Consider the following 19,630-nt stretch of genomic DNA (forward strand, 5'->3'; position numbering starts at 1 on the left):
CGGTTCAGATTTACCTTAAATCGTCCGATTTAAGGTAAATAGTGTACCAAAGTCCCTATATATCTTTCGATTTGCACGAAATTTGTTAACTAGCATGGGGAAAGTTTTGTTGAAATCGGTTCAAATTTGTATAGAGCTGCCATATATATATTTTCTACCGATATTGAGTACATGATGCACCAAGAACTCCAAATGTGGCTGATATACACAAAACATACTGAAATTAGTATAACCTAACCTGCGACAAGTTTCGATGAAATCGGTTTAGATTTCGTTATAGCTTATATATATTTTTTTGTCCGGTTTTAAGTAAATGGTGCACCAACTCCTCATGTTTATCAGATATTTATCTAAATAATCAACGGGTGTACGAATGATATTTACTTTATATTGAAATTTTGTCCCATTTTAGGAAGCAACTCTATATCTTTACAAATGAAAAATGTATTATAGGTTGCAGGATTACATGTTTATGGATCCAATTTCATTTTACTCGTCCTTTAAAAATGAAACGTCTGTTAGAATTCATCTATTGAATATATCCAAAGTGGTGAAGGGTATCATATAGTCGGCCCCGTCCGACTTTACTACCTTCCTTACTGGTTTCACTTGTTATTAGTATTGGTCTTAATAACCTTCATTGCACTTATCCCAAAACATTGATGAATTGATTACTGGGAATTCAATTACGATTTTATTACCCTTCATTGTCCTGCACTAATCGGCTTACTAATTGTTAAGAGAAATTACCATCAAATCGAATGGAGATGCAATAAAATATATATATATATATATTTTAAATTCAATTTTCAATTTATTTTATTTTGAATTTGTTATTTTGAAAAGGTTAAACACGCAACATAAAATAAAAACAATTATTTAATAAAAAAATTTATTATTTTTATTAATATGAACAACGTAAATCATAAATAAATAAATAAATAAACAAAACGAACCAAAAAAATACCTCAATGACCTTTAAAACCTCAAACGCGCTTACATATATAAGCTGTTTGTTTTTGGCTACTATAAGTGCAGGTGAGAATAAAAAAACAAATTCAATGCCAATCAGATTGCCACATCGGCAGCGAAAATGCTGAATAGGTTGTGACCATCAGCCATCATCATCAATCAAATTTGTTATGCAATTTGTTGTTTTTATTTTATTTTATTTCCGACCAATGCAATAAACTTACCATATGTCCCTCCTATCCTCTGCTTCTCCTCTTAACCACCACAAATAACACACACGAGCTCATAACATTTTCCTTATATTTTGTTTTTATTCAGTTATTTTCATCATTCATTTTATTTTTTTAGGTTTTTTTTCATATTTTTTAGTTTTTTTTTCGTCCTCTTCTTCTCTTCATTTTTATTTTATTATTTTTAATAAATTTAACATATTTTATATTTAGTGTTTTTATTTTCTGATTTTTTTTTATAATTTGTTTACTCTCGCCTGGTAACGAGTCACTGTTTTGTGATTTCTTTTTTTGTTTTGTTTTTTTTTTTCATGTTATTGTTGCATTTCATCAATATTATTGAAAACTTATTTAAATTACAATAATTGAAACATACTCATTTTTTAGTCATTTGGTTTTTTTTTATGTTGGTTTTTTATATGTATATATATTTAATATAGGTTTATGTGTAAGTGTGTGTGTGGGTATGCAATTTTGTTTTTATTATAATTTATGTAACTTTTTTCCTGGTTGTTTTTTTTTTTTTTTTTTTTTTTTTTGTGTTTACCTTAAATAGCATCATCAGTTTTGTTTGTGGACTTTTTTGTATGTAGAATGGCTGTGTTTGTATAGATACAGGGTGAACCAAAAGTGACTGGACACTTTTTAAATTACTAGACATTTTGTAACTAATAATATATAAAAAATTTTCAGGTTGTATTCATCTGTGATATACTTCTCATATTATTTCCATATATTAGATTTGATTAGAGAACAACTTCGTAGCAGGGTAAATTTCTATTTTTTTTAATATTATTTCGAAATAATATGTACAGAACAATTTCGTGACAGGAAAAATTTTGCCTTTTTTTGATCATATAGAAAATAAACGTAATTCTCAAATGAAAAAAAAATTAAATACAGTCACTGGTTACCATCAATTAGATAAAGGGTAAATTAAATCCGCTTTCAACTTCACGAAATATTCGTCAGATACTCTGTATATTCTTCCTGTATTAGAGTAATATTTAAGATGAATTTCCATTCGGAGTGCTTCGAAAATTACATTTCAAACAATCAATGGGTGATTGGCTACCCTGCAGACAAATTTCATTCTAAATCCTTATTTCATTCTAAATCCTTTAAATCCCCATTTAAAGATCCCTCTCCCATTTAAGGTGTTTTTATGACACCAGCCAAATTTTTAACCACAGAAGTAAAACAGGAAAGTAAACTGGCATTTCATCCACTCTGTGGAAAAAATACTTCCTGAAAGGTCGCCTCGCAGATACATTTCATGATAATTATTTGCTTTTTACATTGAAACTCCAATATAAAGATTCTGCAGAAAGTTCCAGCAATTTGGCATTTTAAGACCTCGAGAATGATCATTCTGCAGCATAAATTTTATTATAAGACCCTGTTTAGAAATTTCAGTAATTTTAGGTATTTTAAAGGCTACGATTATATGGGGACTATCAGAAAAAGTGGACCTATATTTAAAATTTTTAGTGGAGTAATTTGGTACCCAATAAGAACCCCATGTACAAAAATCCAGCGAATTCCTTTATAAAACGCGTCCAAGAATCCCCAAAATACCGACATTTGGGAGTACCCTTATCTAGGGGCTATCCAAACAACTAGACATATATTTATAATTTTTAGTAGGGAGATTTGCTACCCAATAAGAACTCAAAGTACCAAATTTCAGCGGTTTCGGTCGAAAAATGCGATCAAAACCCCCAAAATACCGCATAATTGGTGGCACCCTTATATGGGGGCTATCCGAAAATATGGACCCATATTTATAATTTTTTGTAGAGAGGTTTGCTGCCCCATAAAAACACAAAGTCGAAAACTGCGACCAAAACCCCCAAAATACCGCAAAATGGAAGGTACCCTTATATGGGGGCTATCCGAAAATATGGACCCATATTTATAATTTTCAGTGGAGAGATTTGCTACCCAAAAAAAAATCAAAGTACCAAATTTCAGCGAATTCAGTTGAAAATGCGCTCAAGAACCTCAAAATATCGAAAATTGGGGGGTACCCTTATATGGGAGCTATGCCTAAACGTGGACCGATGTAGCCCATGATCGAACTTGACCTGCCTGCGGACAAAAGCGGACGCTATGCAAAATTTTGGCGATCTATCTCAATTCGTTTAGACGCCATAGTTATTACAACAGACAGACGGACTTGCTTAAATCGTCGTAGAATTTTACGCTGATCAAGAATATATATACTTTATAGGGTCGGAAACGATTATTTCGATGCGATACAAAGGGAAAAACAATACTAATATACCCTCTATGCTATGGTGGAGGGTATAAAAACAATCTCAAAAAAATGCTCAACTATATTTTTAGGGTATTATAGCTTTGTATCCCAGTCCCAAAAGTTTGTAACGCCACGAAATATTGGCCTACGTATACCCATCGTCATATTTCGATTTTTCTGGTCGCTATAGAGAACACAATTATGACCCAAACATTACAGAATTATATACAAGGAATCTGGCCAAAGAATAAGCATGTCAGTATTATCAATATCGGTCAATATTTAGCGGGTGAAATTAACTCCGACTTTTGTGTGAAAAATTACAAAATGTTTATTCTATGTAGAACATATTTACTCCTGTAGCACATATACCCGAGGAGTTGATAGTACATCTAAGAGGTGTCGGATGGGTTGCAATGAACCGAAAACTTTATTTTTGTAAGATTTCCTAGTTGCTTCAGAGGTCATTATTATATATAGAGCATCAAATATTTTGCACAATGAAGGGGATCTGATACTTAGAAAGGCTGTTTCGATGATGATCAAGGTCAAGGTTTCGATGATGATCAAGGGTCAAATGAACGAAAACATAAAGTGATCAAGTTGTTATTTTATGGTGTAAATATTCACATCGGGAAAACAAGATTTGGAAAATATGCCAGGGTTAGAAAGTGATGCTCTTGACCTATAATTGATTAGGAGGTTGCAAATATTGCGAAATATTGCCCAGGTTCAGAATATAGAACCGCAGAAAGTTAGATTTGCGTGGTAGTTGTGTAGGATATCATATGGTCGGTCCCGGGAGCATTTGCGATAAGATTAACAATTTAATAAGAATGTGTATTAAAGAAAATATTACAAAAAACACCGAAATCTTTTCGTTTTATCAGTTCAGAGATCCCTAAATATAGACTTCACTTCCTTTTCTTGGAAAATATTAAGGGGTATTTTGCACTTCTGCAGTATTTTTAAAAAGAAAGCCGGTTGATATTTTAATTCCACACAAAACCGATTCTCCCTCTATCTGTCAATTGAATTCAGAGTTCTGCCAGCCCCAACAGATATTCCCCTGAGATATTCCCCTGAGAACTTACACCGATGAGACCGATATGAATACATAGTCCTTGCCATTGTAATGATCCATATTTTAAAATAACCCCCATAGAAGTTTTCAACCGGAGTGGCTGTAAATTGACATTCCGTGTTATTGGTGGGTAAAATAAAATCAGTTCTTCAAAAGTTTCCTATGTAGATCCATGTTTTGCAATAGACCATACTTCTGGGAATGTGTTATACGAGTATGTAACATTCCACCATGGCACCTCTGAAACTCTTCCTCTATAATTGTTATGGAAAATGGTATATGTAGGTCCCACGAAGTTTTCAATGAAATTTTCAAGCGATGTGACTGTTATTTTATATTTCGAACTACAGGTGGATATAAAAAACGTCTTCGCAGAAAATTTCTTATGTAGGTCCATGTTTTGCAAATAACCCCTATATAAGGTTACCGCCCATTTTCAATTTTTTCCTTGGTCCTTGGAGCATTTTTCACCCAAAGTGACTGTATTTTAACTCAATCCTATAAAAAAGAATTTGCAGTTTAAAAGACTTCACATAAATGTCCCGACCATTTTTGTTTTTGCTTTTCTATTACAGCGATATGACCAACAATTTTCATTTTTATTTCACCTTTTCAACCAATTGGGGGGACTCTTGTACATCGATGTTATGTAATTTTCGGAAATATTTTAAAGAACATATTTTTAAAGATCCAGCCAAAGGTTGGATTTAAAAAAAATATTTTTAAGGTCCAACCACAGGTGAAGACTTTTAAAAAATATGTTTAAAGGTTCAACCATTTCCAACCATGTCCAAGATTGTTTTACATATTTTTAAAAGTCCAACCATTGAGGTGGAGTTTTTAAAAAATATTTTGAAAGGTCCAACCACAGGTTAAGATTTAAAAAAATATTAATATAGACCCTGATTGAGCATATACCCTGATATCCCATCATAATCGTTAATAATTAATTAAAATTTTATATCACACCATTTCTTGGAACACCCTATATATAAGAGGCTTTGGATAACCTATAAATGTCATTAAAGTGTTATTTGGATGTCAAATGTTTTATAAGAAAAAAAAACAAAACGATATCTAAAATAATTGGAAAAAATGTAGTATACAAATATGTGTGTGTATGGGTGTATTCGATTTTTCACATTTTGTTGATGAATTTTGTTGTGTTTTGTTCGCATAAATTTTTAAAATGAAATTTCGGGTGTAAAAACGTTTATTTATTACTCTGATTTTTTGTTTGATAGTTGTTGTAATGTTTGTTGTTGTGGATTTGATGCTGCTGTCTTTAATATGTATGTATGTATGTAGTATATGTAATTATTTATAACTATGTTCGGTTTTGCTTATTTTTTTGTTTTATTTAATTAAGCCATTAATAACATTTTTTTTGGGGGTGGATAATTTGTGTTGTGGTAATGGGGGGAGGGGAGTTGGTATTTTTTGTTATTTTTTGTGGGAATTTTGGGGGGGGGGGTTAATTTTAAATTTAATTTAACCTGTTTAAATGACCTTTTCGTTTCGTTTCTGTCTGACTTTTAAAAATGTGTTTTTTTATTTTGAAAAAATTTTCCTAACTGCTGCTTACAATTTTCTGTTCGTTTTGTTTTCTTCTTCGTTTTAATTTATTAATTTTTATTTTTCAATGCAGGAATATTTTTTATGTTTTAATATTTTTTTGTTGTGTTGTGTTATCAGGAATTATCAGGATTTTTTTAAATGGGTTATTGTTTTTTTGAGATTTTTTTTTTGTATATATTATTAAATATATAATCTTTAACATGTTTTATTTTTTTTCCAGTTTATCTCATTAAATTGTACAATAATATGTCATAATTATATTTATAATTTAAATATTTAATCATTGTTCAGTTTGTGTGTGTTTTTTTACTTTACCTAGCCATTTTTTTTTTTTTTTAATTTCATACACATCATTATCTGCCTTCATAAATGATCGTAATCATTATTTATTTTTATTTTTTTATTTTTTTAACTCAATTTACTATACACAATTTTTGCAATATTTAATTTATTTATATTTAATTTATGTAAATATATATTATTAATGTATTATTATTATTTTTTTTATTAATTTCATCATCATCAGTTTTTTTTTTAATTTATTTTGCCTTCCATTTCATTTAGCTTCGCTTCGCATTTGTTCGCCTTAAACATTACTATACATATACATACACACGCACATTTAAATTTTATACAAATTATTTACTCGCTCCCTATAAATACATGTATATGTAGTAGGTATTTATATATATATATATATATATATATATATATATAGAAATGTTATGGTATGTTAAGCATGTACACAGCTTTATTTATTTATATATTTATTGGTATGTATGTATATATATGCAAGAAAATTGGAAATCATATAAAGACACATTTTTATTATTATTTTAATTATAAACAGAAAATATATATGTATGGGTGTATATATGTATATAAACAAGTTAGCAATTTTATTAATTTTAATTTATATTTAATACAGTCTCTCTGTGTGTATGTGTCAGTGTGTTAATTTGCGTATATGTGTGTATGTGTATTAATGTCCAAGTGTTAATGAGTTCACATTTCATATCAAATCAAAAATAAATAAACTAACATTTTCTTCGGCTCTAATAGAAATATAAATGCATTTTTAAGAACTTTTACATAATTATCCACAAATATTTATTGAATAAATCCCTTGAAAATGGAATTCGATTAGATTAGACCATTAATAAAATATGTAAATAATTTATAGTTATTTTATTTACATTATTTCGAAATAATGAAACTAATATAGTCCATATGTAAATATAATTAGTTTTTCCAAGAGGTAAATAAATATTCATATGGGGAAATTGAATTGAATTCTAGTAGGACAGAACTGGGATAGGTTAGGTTAGGTTTGGGGATGTGCAGTCACTTATGTGGCTGCAGCACTCTGAGACCGGTTAGGTCCGTTGTGATCATCCACAAGAAGATATATAGTGAAGAGAAGAAACAACACAGATCTGTAGGGGAGAGAAAATTAGGGAATTAAAGGAGAGAGAGAAAGGAGTTGAGAATTTTACATAATTAAATGAAGAAGGAATGAAGGTCGATGGCTCTAGGACAGAAGACAGACAGAAGATGTATTACATGTCAAGATTGTATGTTCCTAACCACTTTATGTTTCTAATCATCATGCTGTAGATTAGAGCAGGTTCGGTTGCTGAGAAGAACCTGAGACTCGGTAGAAAATGAGCACCCACTAGTCTATGCCGCCTGTAAGCCAGGACTGGGCAATGACACAGGAGATGCTCAATTGTCTCCGTTTCCTATTCGTCAACACAGAGTCTGCAGTAATCAGAATGCATGCCCAATGATTGGGACCTCAGCATCCTGTGTCCCGTGCACAAAAAAGGAGACAAGACGATATGTGCCAACTATAGAGGAATAAGTCTCCTTCCCATCGCATATAAAGTGCTATCCAGCGTGCTGTGTGAACGACTGAAGGCAATGGTCAATGACATAATTGGACCATACCAATGTGGCTTCAGACCTGGCAAATCCACCATTGACCAGATTTTCACTTTTCCAAATCCTGGAAAAGACCCACGAAAAACACATCGATCAATTGCATCAAGATCCCATTTACTAGTAAAAGCCCTGATGTTGCAGTGACCAGTAATGATTCCTGTCATCACTCTAATTTCAGCATTGCTCAGGTTCAACAGTGAGTGCGTTCTTTTGGTGGACAGAGTCGGCCAAATGGATCTTGACACGTTGCACCTAGGTTCGTTGTGTCAAAGTTCACAGGCTCTTTCTTAAAAGAATGCCTCAAAATTCCTATAAAAAAGACATATGGGTGGTTTGATTGAGTCATCAGTTTCTAGATCGATGGATTGAGATCCTCGTCTAGCTAGTTCGTCCGCTCTTTCATTACCCAAGATGTCTCAATGTTCTGGTACCCAACACAACCCATAGCTATAGGTAAGTTCTTGCAGAGCTGCTCTACACTTGAGGACGGCTTCGGAGTTGATGTAACAAGATTTGATGGCTTTAAGAGCCGCTTGACTATCCACAAAGATAGTCATCGGTTCAACGACCTCTGCATCCAGACTTTTTATCAATTCCGCTGCCTTCCAGATCGCGAAGATTTCAGCTTGGAAAACACTACAGTTGATACGGCAGAACATATACTAAAATTGGAACGATACAGAGAAGATTAGCATGGCCCTGCGCAGGGATGATCAAAAACTGAGATAATACAATCTCAATATGTAAACACATATACACACATACTTGAGAATTTAGATGAACAGACCACGGACATATTTTACGAGCGCCTAGAAACTGCATATGACCGTTGCCATGGCCATGACATTAAAATTCTGCTAGGAGATTTTAATGCAAAAATCGGAAGGGAAAATATCTTTAACCCCACCGTCGGAAAATTCAGCCTTAATGAAGAAACATCCGACAACGGCATGAGGTTCGGTTGACTTCGCGGCAGCAAAAAACATGATAGTTAGCAGCACCAGATTCAAGCATTTCGATATACTCAAGGCCACTTGGATTTCTCCTGATCAAGCAACGAGAAATCAAATCGATCATGTTGTGATAGACGGAAGGTATTCATCCCGTCTTTTAGACGTCCGATCGATCCAGGTAGCGAATATCGATTCGGACCATTACCTTGTGGCAGCCAAGGTACGCAGCCGTCTTAATGTAGCAGCAAAGGTGATGTAATGTAACACTGAAATTTGACGCCGAAAAGCTGCAAACACAACAGATAGCAGGAGCCTACTCCGCTCAACTTATCCAACTGCTTGATTAAAGCAACCCTTGTCCCGATAATAACATAGAAGCAAAATGGCAGAGAATTGCCCACTCCCTACATACGACAGCAAAAGCAACACTTGGGTACCAAAGACCACCATCAAGAAATCCATGGTACGATCAGGAGTGTCGTAATGCTACTGATATGAAAAACGCAGCGTATAGGGCAACCCTGCAGACAGTAGCAACACGTAATTCGAAGGAGAATTATCGGGAGAAAAGGAGAGATGAGAAACGTATTTTCAAAAAAAGAAGAAAGAGCAAGAGAAACGTGAGCGTGAGCAAATCGAAATGTACAGGAGTCAGAATGAAGTCCAAAAATTCTACCAACGGGTAAAACACCAAACCGAAGGCTTTGGTGCAGGCACATCCTTCTGTAGGGATAAATAAGGAAACCTTGTGACAGATACAGACAGCGTGCTGAGGATCTGGAAGGAGCATTTTGAAAAACTTCTGGTAGCGATGGAGAACTATCCGGAGGAAAAAAAGACGGAGAAGAAACGTATTTTCAGAAAAAAGAAGAAAGAACAAGAAAAACAGAATGAAGTCCGAAAATTTTACCAACGAGTAAAACACCGAACCGAGGACTTTGGTGCAGGCACATCCTCCTGTAGAGATAAAGAAGGAAACCTGGTGACAGTTACAGAAAGCGTGCTGAGGATCTGGAAGGAACATTTTGAAAAACTTCTGGTAGCGATGGAGAACTATACGGAGGAAAAAAGAGGGAGAAGAAACGTATTTTCAGAAAAAAGAAGAAAGAGCAAGAAAAACAGAACGAAGTCCGAAAATTGTACCAACGGGTATAACACCAAACCGAACACCAAAACCTGGTGACAGATACAGATAGCGTGCCGAGGATCTGGAAGGAGCATTTTGAAAAACTTCTGGTATCAAATAGTAGCAGTGAAGTGGTTACCCCAGAACCAATAACAGATGACGGTATAGAGTGTATGCCACCTAGCCAAGATGAGGTCATAAAAGCAATCAATCGGCTGAAGAATAATAAAGCAGCAGGTGTCGATGGGCTACGTGCCGAAGTATTCTGGTGGTCAGATACTGGTAAGTAACATGCACCAGCTGATTACTACATTTTGGCTAGAAGAATGCATGCCCAATGATTGGAACCTCAGCATCCTGTGTCCCGTGCGCAAAAAAAGCTGACAAGACGATAAGTGCCAACTATAGAGGAATAAGTCTCCTTCCCATCGCATATAAAGTGCTATCCATCGTACTGTGTGAACGACTGAAGCCAATGGTTAATGACATTATTGGACCATACCAATGTAACTTCAGACCTGACAAATCCACCATTGACCAGATTTTCACTCTGCGCCAAATCCTGGAAAAAACCCACGAAAAACACATCGACACATTCAACCTATTCGTCGACTATAAAGCCCGCATTCGACAGCCCTATCCGTTCAATGGTGTATAAAGCCATGTTTGCGTTTTGCATTGCTGCAAACGTAATTCGGCTATGCAGGATAACATTAGCGGGCACAAGATCACCAGTTAAAGTCGGAAAGGACCTCTCGGAGCCCTTTAATACCGAACGAGGATTCAGACAAGGTTATAGTTTGTCGTGTGACCTTTTTAACATCATGCTGGAAAAGGTTATACGAGGGACAAAGATGAACAGAAATGGCACTCTGTACACCAAACAACACATGTTACTCGCCTACGCCGATGACATCGATTTAATAGATCGAACATTGATAGCGGTAACAGCCACCTTGGAACAAATTGAGATGAGTCTGCCAAAGTGGATCTGGCAGTAAACGGCGAGAAAACCGAGCTGATGGTATCAACGCGCAAGACGTGCAGTAGACTCGGACCAACTGTGGGACTTGACAACTACAACTTCGAGGTAGTGAAATATACGAATGACACAAGTTTTGAAATTCGGAGAAGAATAGTGATGGCTAACCGAAGCAAGGCCACCTCCCGCCAGATCAAACTCACACTCTACAAGACGCTGATACTACCCGTGCTATTATATGGATCTGAAGCATGGGTACTTACGCATGCAGATGAGACAGCTCTTGGAGTGTTTGAGAGAAAAATTCTCCGAAAGATCTATGGGCCAATCTGCGTTGACGGTGAATATCACCGTCGAATGAACCATGAGTTGTACCACCTATTCTCGGACATCGACATTGTTAGACGTATTGAGCTGCAGCGACTACGTTGGCTAGATAATGTTGTGAGAATGTATGAAGATGCCCTAGCCCAGAATATAAAAGCAAACCAGCTGATGGTTCACGTAGAAGGGGAAGGCCGTGGATAGGATGGAAAGATCAAGTGATAGACAACATTGCGAACATGGTCTTTCAAATTGGAAAAACTGCGTAAAAGACCGATGCGCCTGGAAATATTTTCTAAGCTCGGCTTATGGAACGAAAGTTCTGTCACAAGTCAGCTAAGTAAGTAAATAACCATTATCGTGGATTCTTAAAAAAATATTTATTTTTAAATTAGAATTTAAAAATATATATATATTTCGTTACGCAGTCATAACCGTAGACTTAAAAAAGGCGTAGACTAAAATATTTTTTAACGTAGTCCTTTTATGGAAGATCTCTCCACACTTTCACAAAGGCTAAGAAGGTTAAAAGTTCTTCTCATATAAGGCAAACGATATTCTTCAACTTCTTTTGTAAAATAGCGTAATTTCTGTTCACACATCTATTTATCAGAAAACATTTTAAAGTATTTTCAAAAAAGGAACATGAATCCTGACCATCTATTAAAAGTAAAAGTATAAATTTCCCAAAAAAAACTGCCTCCTAATAAAATTGTCATTTTGCAAAAATTCCATTTCATTGCTTCGTATAACATTTCAATTTGTCGTCGACACGCAAAACCTTTTTGCCAACAATTCATTTCATCGTCTTTATTCAACCCAAAAACGCTTTCATTCACAAGGATGTTAATTGCATTACATTAATCACTTTAACAATCACTTGGGTTCATCATCATCATTCATTGGCAAGGCGACCAATTTTTGGGCAGTCACCTGGCCTGGTCATCTTAAATGAATTTCCAAAGGTGTGCTGTAGACGTGTCATTTCATAAATCAAGTCAGGTGGGGGGATATGTCCCCCACACAACCTCAGGCTATTTGAAATGTTAAAGTATGGTCAAAGGAAAGCAGAAAGAGGAAGTGGGAGAGGGGGAGGTCGAGGGGGAGATAAGAGAGGAAATCTCTACATTCATTATAATGAGACAATAATATTATGCATAATAATCAATTTTCCGGCAAATGACTAGTTATTACATTAATTACATGCACGTGCACCATTTTGGGGGGACTACTTTAAAGGGATAATAGGTAACATTCTGAAAATTTATTTAGGACATAGATTTCTTTATAAATATTCGATTAAGAACCTAAATAGCTGTAAATAATAGCAGAAGATTTTTAAAGAATATTTTTAAGGAATAGCGTACTGTGGGCTTGCATTTTGTAAAGTCGATTATAATAAATGTGAAAATCGGTCCAGATTTAAATATAGCTCCCATATATAGTTTCGTCCGATTTCATGTAAGTGGTGCACCAAAGTCCCTAAATAGCTCTTGATTTGCACGAAGTTTGGCATAGCGTACTGAATTTAGTCCAGACTGATGTGTGCCAAGTTTCATGAAAATCGGTTGAAATTTAGATATAGCTCCGTTATATTATAGATTGATTTTAAGTAATTGACGCTCCAAGGATCCAATATATGAGTGATAGGAACAAAATGTACTGAAAAAAATATTACGATATAACTTTCATATATATTTTCGCCCGATTTTAAGTAAATAGGACATCACACTCCATATTAAATTTTCATTCCTCGAAAGATTCATCTGGCACCCAATGAAGTACATCTTTGGTTCACCTTTTAATATAGCCTCATATTACGATACCGTCATATCTTTGACATTTTAAAGTTCTTGGCATTCCGAATGATCGCACAAAAAAGGTCAGATATAGGTTCAAGTTTTTTTAATTATATTTTAATACAATGCGATTATACCAACCCCCAAATAAAGGCCGAAGATAGGACCCAAGTTCCCACAATAGTCGTGTATTGTTAATTTTTTATAGAACCAGAGACCTGCATTTTTATCCCCTACACAACTAGGTTGTCAGGGTATTATAGGTTTCTGCAGCCTCAAGAATTTGTAACGCCGCGAAATATTGGTCCTAGACCCACCTTTAAGTATACCGACGTCATATCTCGACTAGATGAGTCGATCTAGACATGTGTGTCCGTCCGTCTGTCCATGTTAATTTGTAAACACTATACAGGCCACAGTTATGAACCAATCTTCACGAAATTTTGCATGTAGGATGGGTTCTGGTCAAATGGACCCTGACTTTTGTGTGAGAAATGACAAAATTTGTATTCTATAGCGTATATATTTACTCCTGAAGGACATAGACCCGAGAAGTTGATATTATATCAAAAAGGAGTGGTTGACCTTTAAATTGATACCAATAATATTTTCGTATCTACTCGGATGTGGAAGTTGCACTTAAATATTTGCAGGTGCTTACGTATTCAGATATTATTTAGTTACCACACTAGAGAGCAGAAAAATAGCGCGGATCGGTTTGAAATTTTCCATGAGGTTTCAGTTATGGTCAAGGACAACGCCTATAACTTTCGGTGGTGATCAGATAATAATTTTGGGATGAAGTGGACTAAAAACTTAATTTTTGTGTATATTTTCGAGTCGATTTATAGGCCACAATTATAAGCCAAACATCACCATACAACCCACAGTGAAGGGAATCGGAACAATAATTAAAAGGTAATATTCGGAAAATAAGTCAGTGTAAGGAAATGGTGCTATTAACCTCTAATCGAGCAAGAGGATATAAATATCACGAAATTGCCCAGGCTTGGAGTAAACATCCGCAGAATGATAGAACTCCCTGGTAGTTGTGTAGGGTATAGTATGGTCAGCCCCGTCCGACTATACTGCTCCGCTCACTGGGTTTCAAATACTTTTTCAATGTACAAAAATAGGCTAAGATTTGTTTTTAACTTTTTTTCAAATACCTACAATAGGCGTGGATTTTTTTTAAATATTTTCGAAATAGGCGACACTTTTTTTAAGTACCAACATAGTGGTGTATTTTTTTAATACAAAATTCAGAACTTATTTTTATGGATTACAACCATCAGCACTTTGTGACGTATACGTAATAAAAACTACCAGCCCGCTAAGGCGTATAAGTAATATCATCACCTATATATTAATATACCTCATACGCAGGCTATTTCGGTTTTAGAAAATTTCACCCAAGCTATTTTTTATTTAATTTTTCAATTACCTCCAATTGGACATAATTTTTGAAAAAAATGTTTTTCCAGAGTTCTAAAAATATACTTTCAATTAACTACTATATTGTGGATTTTTTTAAGTACCAACATAGTGGTGTAATTTTTTTAAATAAATATTTCAAAACTTATTTTTATGGACTACAAACATCAGCCCTTTATGGCGTATACGTAATAAAAATTACCAGAACGCTAAGTCGTATAAGTAATATCATCACCTATATATTAATATACCTCATACGCAGGTTATTTCGGTGTTAGAAAATTCCACCCAAGATATTTTTTAATTAATTCGAAATAATTTCAATCCAAGTCTTTTCAAAAAAAAAACTCAATGAAAACTTCAAACATTCTTGAAAATACAGCCAATGTTCAGAAGGGGGTTTTCACGATTAAGGCATGATACGACTCCAAGTACATCCTCCAATGGAATTATGAATTTGTATTCTTTCATCCATATGCCCCCATTTCCGTTTCGACATCCTACAGCACTGTTCGAATTTCCAAATATATTTGAAGATATGTGTAACACTGTGTATAAAATATGACAATTATTTCCATATATGTTTATATAGAGATATGTGTGCGACATAATTGAATTGTGGCATAGATTCAATCGAATTGATCCGATAAATATTTTGTAAAATTAAGGAATTTGCATTAATTGACAAATGTCTAACACCAAGCCAACAATAGGAAATATACAATCTGAGAGATAAACATGGGGGCAAAATAGTTACAAGAGTCATAACAATCTTCTATTAGGTCACAGGTGGAATACCGGCATTAATTCCAAGAAATTCTTATTTCTGCAGGTAAAACACCGGCCCCTTCCCTTGCACATTCCACAATTAACCTAATTAGAAAAGATTTACAAATATTTACCAAAAAATGGTTTTACAAGCCAATAACTCAAATTAAACACAAGCACTGGTAATGAACGGATTTGGTAGAAGATGAAGAGAATTAAGCTCCTAGATGTAGCTACAAATGCTTAACATTGATTTCCATTTTGATTTATAGCCAAGCCGAACTCAGGTGTGTGTATGTTTGTTTCTCCATAGAATTATTTAGATGTCAGCATTTTTCTCCGTACAAATCTACCGCACAAATGTAGCATTCATTTAGTCATCTATCATTCATTTCGGAATCAATCAATCACTGTATTAACTTATCATCGTTTCGTTTACCATTTTGCAAAGTGTTTACCAAAAATAGACGAATTTCGAAAATAATTTACCACATCCTTCCAAAAAATCTGTTGTAAAGGAATTTCGTGGAGATTGGGGGAGGGGGTGGTGGTTGTTATTACATTATTAGTCGAGTTAATGGATATTTTTTTGTAATAAAGGTATGGTGTTGTTGTTTGTAATGGTATGTAAATCATTTAATAAATCATCACAAACAGACTGTACACACAAATATCGAAGCTGTCATAAATTATTTTTGTATATACAGAAGGAAATTCTATGGAGGAAGTGGACACATTTAGGAACTGCCGTAAATCCACAAATCAAAATTATACAGTAGATTATGAACATATTGTGAATTATTTAACAAACAAAAAATTGACTGGGGAAAAAATAAGTTCCGCCAAAAATCATATACTCTTCAGAAAGTGGTGTGCATTCTAAATTTCTTAAAAAAGCCTGTACCATTTTAAGGAGACTATCGTTTGCTAATAAGTCATTTATGTTCTAAGAAAATATAATAGCAAATTACAAATTCTGAAGACAGAAACAAAGCTTGGCTGGTCCACCAAGATAATGGAATGTCAAACGACAGACACATCGGAGGCAGCTAAACCCTTCAAAATACCGCAAATGAGGCGAGTCCTTCTTTCCTTCTAAATACCGCAAATGATGCGGGTCCTTCTTTGTGTTAGGGCTATAACTAGACCTGAAACCACTTCGAAAATTTTCTGTGAAGTTATTATTCACCCTGAAAAGAAGCCGGAATGACAAATAACAGCTACTTCAGAGTGGGAATGTCGCAAAATCGTACAATATACCGAAGATGGAAGGGAACAAATTTGTATGGGAGCCTATGAGAAATATGGGTATCGATGGAAATAGTTGTGCAAAAAGTTTGGAAAATGGGGATCTTCATGGACAGATATATCAATATTTTCTATAACAAAAATTCATAGGAAATGAGTTCTCAATTTTTTCTATAAAAATTGTAAAATTCCAATTCTGTTTCAACTTTTCAACAGAAAAAATTGTGGACCAATATTTTCTATAGAAATGTTTTGGATTCAAGTTTTATTATGTATTTGTAGAACATTCAACTCTCAAATTCTATCTATAAAAAACCATACTCTCGGGTCCATTTTTCTACAAAAAATGTGACACCTCCCAAAGAAAAAATTTCATGAGACCCTTGGGTTGCTATTTTTTCGGTAGAAAAAAATCGTGAAATCCTTGGGTCGCTATTTTTTCTATAGAAAAAATCCTAAGACCCTTAGGCCAAGTTTTTTTATAGAAAAAAATTCAGGAGACCTTACATCTCTATTTTGTCTATGGAAATATTTCGTTAAACCCTTGGGTCTCTACTTTTTTCTTTAGGGAAAAAAATACATGAGACTTTTGAGTCTGTACTTTTTCCTAAAGAAAAAAAATACGTGAGACATTTGGGTCTATACATTCCAAATCCATCAGGTCGCAATTTCTTCTATAGAAAATAATTCGAGAAACCCCCAGGTCGTTATGTTTGTCTATGGAAAAAATTCTTGAGACCCTTGGGATGCTATTTATTTAAAAAAAAAAATATGAGACACCTGCAATGCTATTTATTTTAGAAAAAACAATTTTGAGACCATTGGGTCGCTATTTTTGTAGGAAAAAAATTTTCATGTTTTTTCTAGAGAAAAAACTCGCAAGACCCACCGAGTCTAGTTTTTTACTATAGAAAAAAAGCAAGACCCTCCGGATTTAGTTTTTTCAATAGAAAAACATCGCAAGACCCTCCAGATCTAGTCATTTTTATAGAAAAAAAATCGCAAGACCTTCCGGATCTAGTTTTTTGTATAGAAAAAAATGCGCAAGACCCACCGGGTCAAGTTTTTTTCTATAGAAAAAAAATTCGCTAGACCCTCCGGGTCAAGTTTTTTTCTATAGAAAAAAATTCGCTACACCCACCGGGTCAAGTTTTTTCTATAGAAAAAAATTCGCTAGACCCACCGGGTCAAGTTTTTTCTATAGAAAAAAAATCGCTTGACCCACCGGGTCAAGTTTTTTCTATAGAAAAAAAATCGCTTGACCCACCGGGTCAAGTTTTTTCTATAGAAAAAAATTCGCTAGACCCACCGGGTCAGGTTTTTTTCTATAGAAAAAAATTCGCTAGACCCACCGGGTCAGGTTTTTTTCTATAGAAAAAAATTCGCTAGACCCACCGGGTCAGGTTTTTTTCTATAGAAAAAAATTCGCTAGACCCACCGGGTCAGGTTTTTTTCTAGACCCTCCGGGTCAAGTTTTTTTCTATAGAAAAAAATTCGCTAGACCCTCCGGATCAAGTTTTTTCCATAGAAAAAAAATTCTACAGAAAAAAATTCGTGAGACCCTTGGGTCTCTACTTTTTTTCTATAGAAAAAAATTCGTTACACCCTTGGGTCTCTACTTTTTTCTATAGAAAAAAATCGTGACACCCTTGGGTCTCTAATTTTTTTTCTATAGAAAAAAATTCGTGAGACCCTTGGGTCTCTAATTTTTTTCTATAGAAAAAAATTCGTGACACCCTTGGGTCTCTACTTTTTTTTGTAGAAAAAAATGGATGGGACCTTTGGGTCAGGTTTATTTCTATAGAAAAAATTGGTGGACCTTTGGGTCACGTTCTTTCTATAGAAAAAATTCGCGAGACCCTCCGCTTCAAGTTTATTCTATAAAAGAATCATGAGACCTTTGGGTCTATTTTTTGTTTTTTTGATTTTGAAAAAAATTAATAATACCCTTGGGTCTTTTTTTCTATAGAAAAAACTGTTAAACCCTTAAGTCGTTTTTTTTTTTCTTTATAAAAATCATGAGACTTGGGTCGATATTTTTATAGAAAATGTCCATGAGACCCTTGGGTCGATATTTTTATAGAAAATGTCCATGAGACCCTTGTGTCGCTATTATTTATAGGCCTTCAGGTCGGTATTTTTCCATAGAAAAAATCTTGAGGCCTTTGGGACAGGTTTTTTGATACCCTTACGCTTCATGTTTTTTTCGGTAGAGAAAAATTATGTAGATTCTCTTCTATAGAACAAAACAGCGACCTAAGGGTCTTACGACTTTTTATAAAAAAAAATCGACCTAAGCATTTTTTCTTTACGAAAAAGTAGTCATATGAGGGTATTTCGAATATTTTTCAGAAAAAATGCACCACGAGGTTTTCACTATTGTTTCATAGAAAAAATAGGGACCTGAAGGTCTCACAAATTTTTTCCAATGAATTTTTTGCTTTAAGGTTTATATTAAATGTTGGGCGCCATTCGCACAATAAAATTTATTTTTATATTTAAAAAGCAACTATGTATTAAATTTCCTTTTTATTTCTCAAATACATCCTATTTATAAGTAAAATCTATTCTTTGTCTTTTATATGACCTTTACATTTCCTTTGTCCTTTATAATAGAAGCGTAACGATTTCTAGGAAAATGCTTAAAAACTGGCAGTGACAGAAAAAAATCCAAAACAATAAAAACAATGTTTAATGGTAGTGTTTATTTGTATGTGTTTGTGTATGTACGCATGATTCTGTATATGTTTATGTGTGTGTGTGAGTCCTTAAAGTCAATTAGTTAATTTCTGTTGTTTCTGGGTATTTATATATAAAATCATATAATTATTACATAAAAATTAGTATAGTAGTAGTTGTTGTTGTCATTATTACATGTATGTATATATAACCTTATTTATAAATAGCATTTATTTTGTTGTTGTAGTT

At 34.0% G+C, this 19,630-nt stretch overlaps 1 non-coding gene across 1 annotated transcript; it reads left to right on the forward strand.

Annotated features, from left to right (window-relative positions):
* The first annotated feature begins 8,709 nt into the window (after positions 1 to 8,709).
* Positions 8,710 to 8,813, forward strand: LOC133322234 (U6 spliceosomal RNA). Its single transcript, XR_009754047.1, has one exon. It is a non-coding gene; the product is annotated as a U6 spliceosomal RNA (small nuclear RNA).
* Positions 8,814 to 19,630: the final 10,817 nt, after the last annotated feature.

Source organism: Musca vetustissima, unplaced genomic scaffold, assembly GCF_032173495.1.
Source record: "Musca vetustissima isolate MV318-11 ecotype Yass unplaced genomic scaffold, APGP_CSIRO_Mvet_v1 utg23703, whole genome shotgun sequence".
Lineage (NCBI taxonomy): Eukaryota > Metazoa > Arthropoda > Insecta > Diptera > Muscidae > Musca > Musca vetustissima.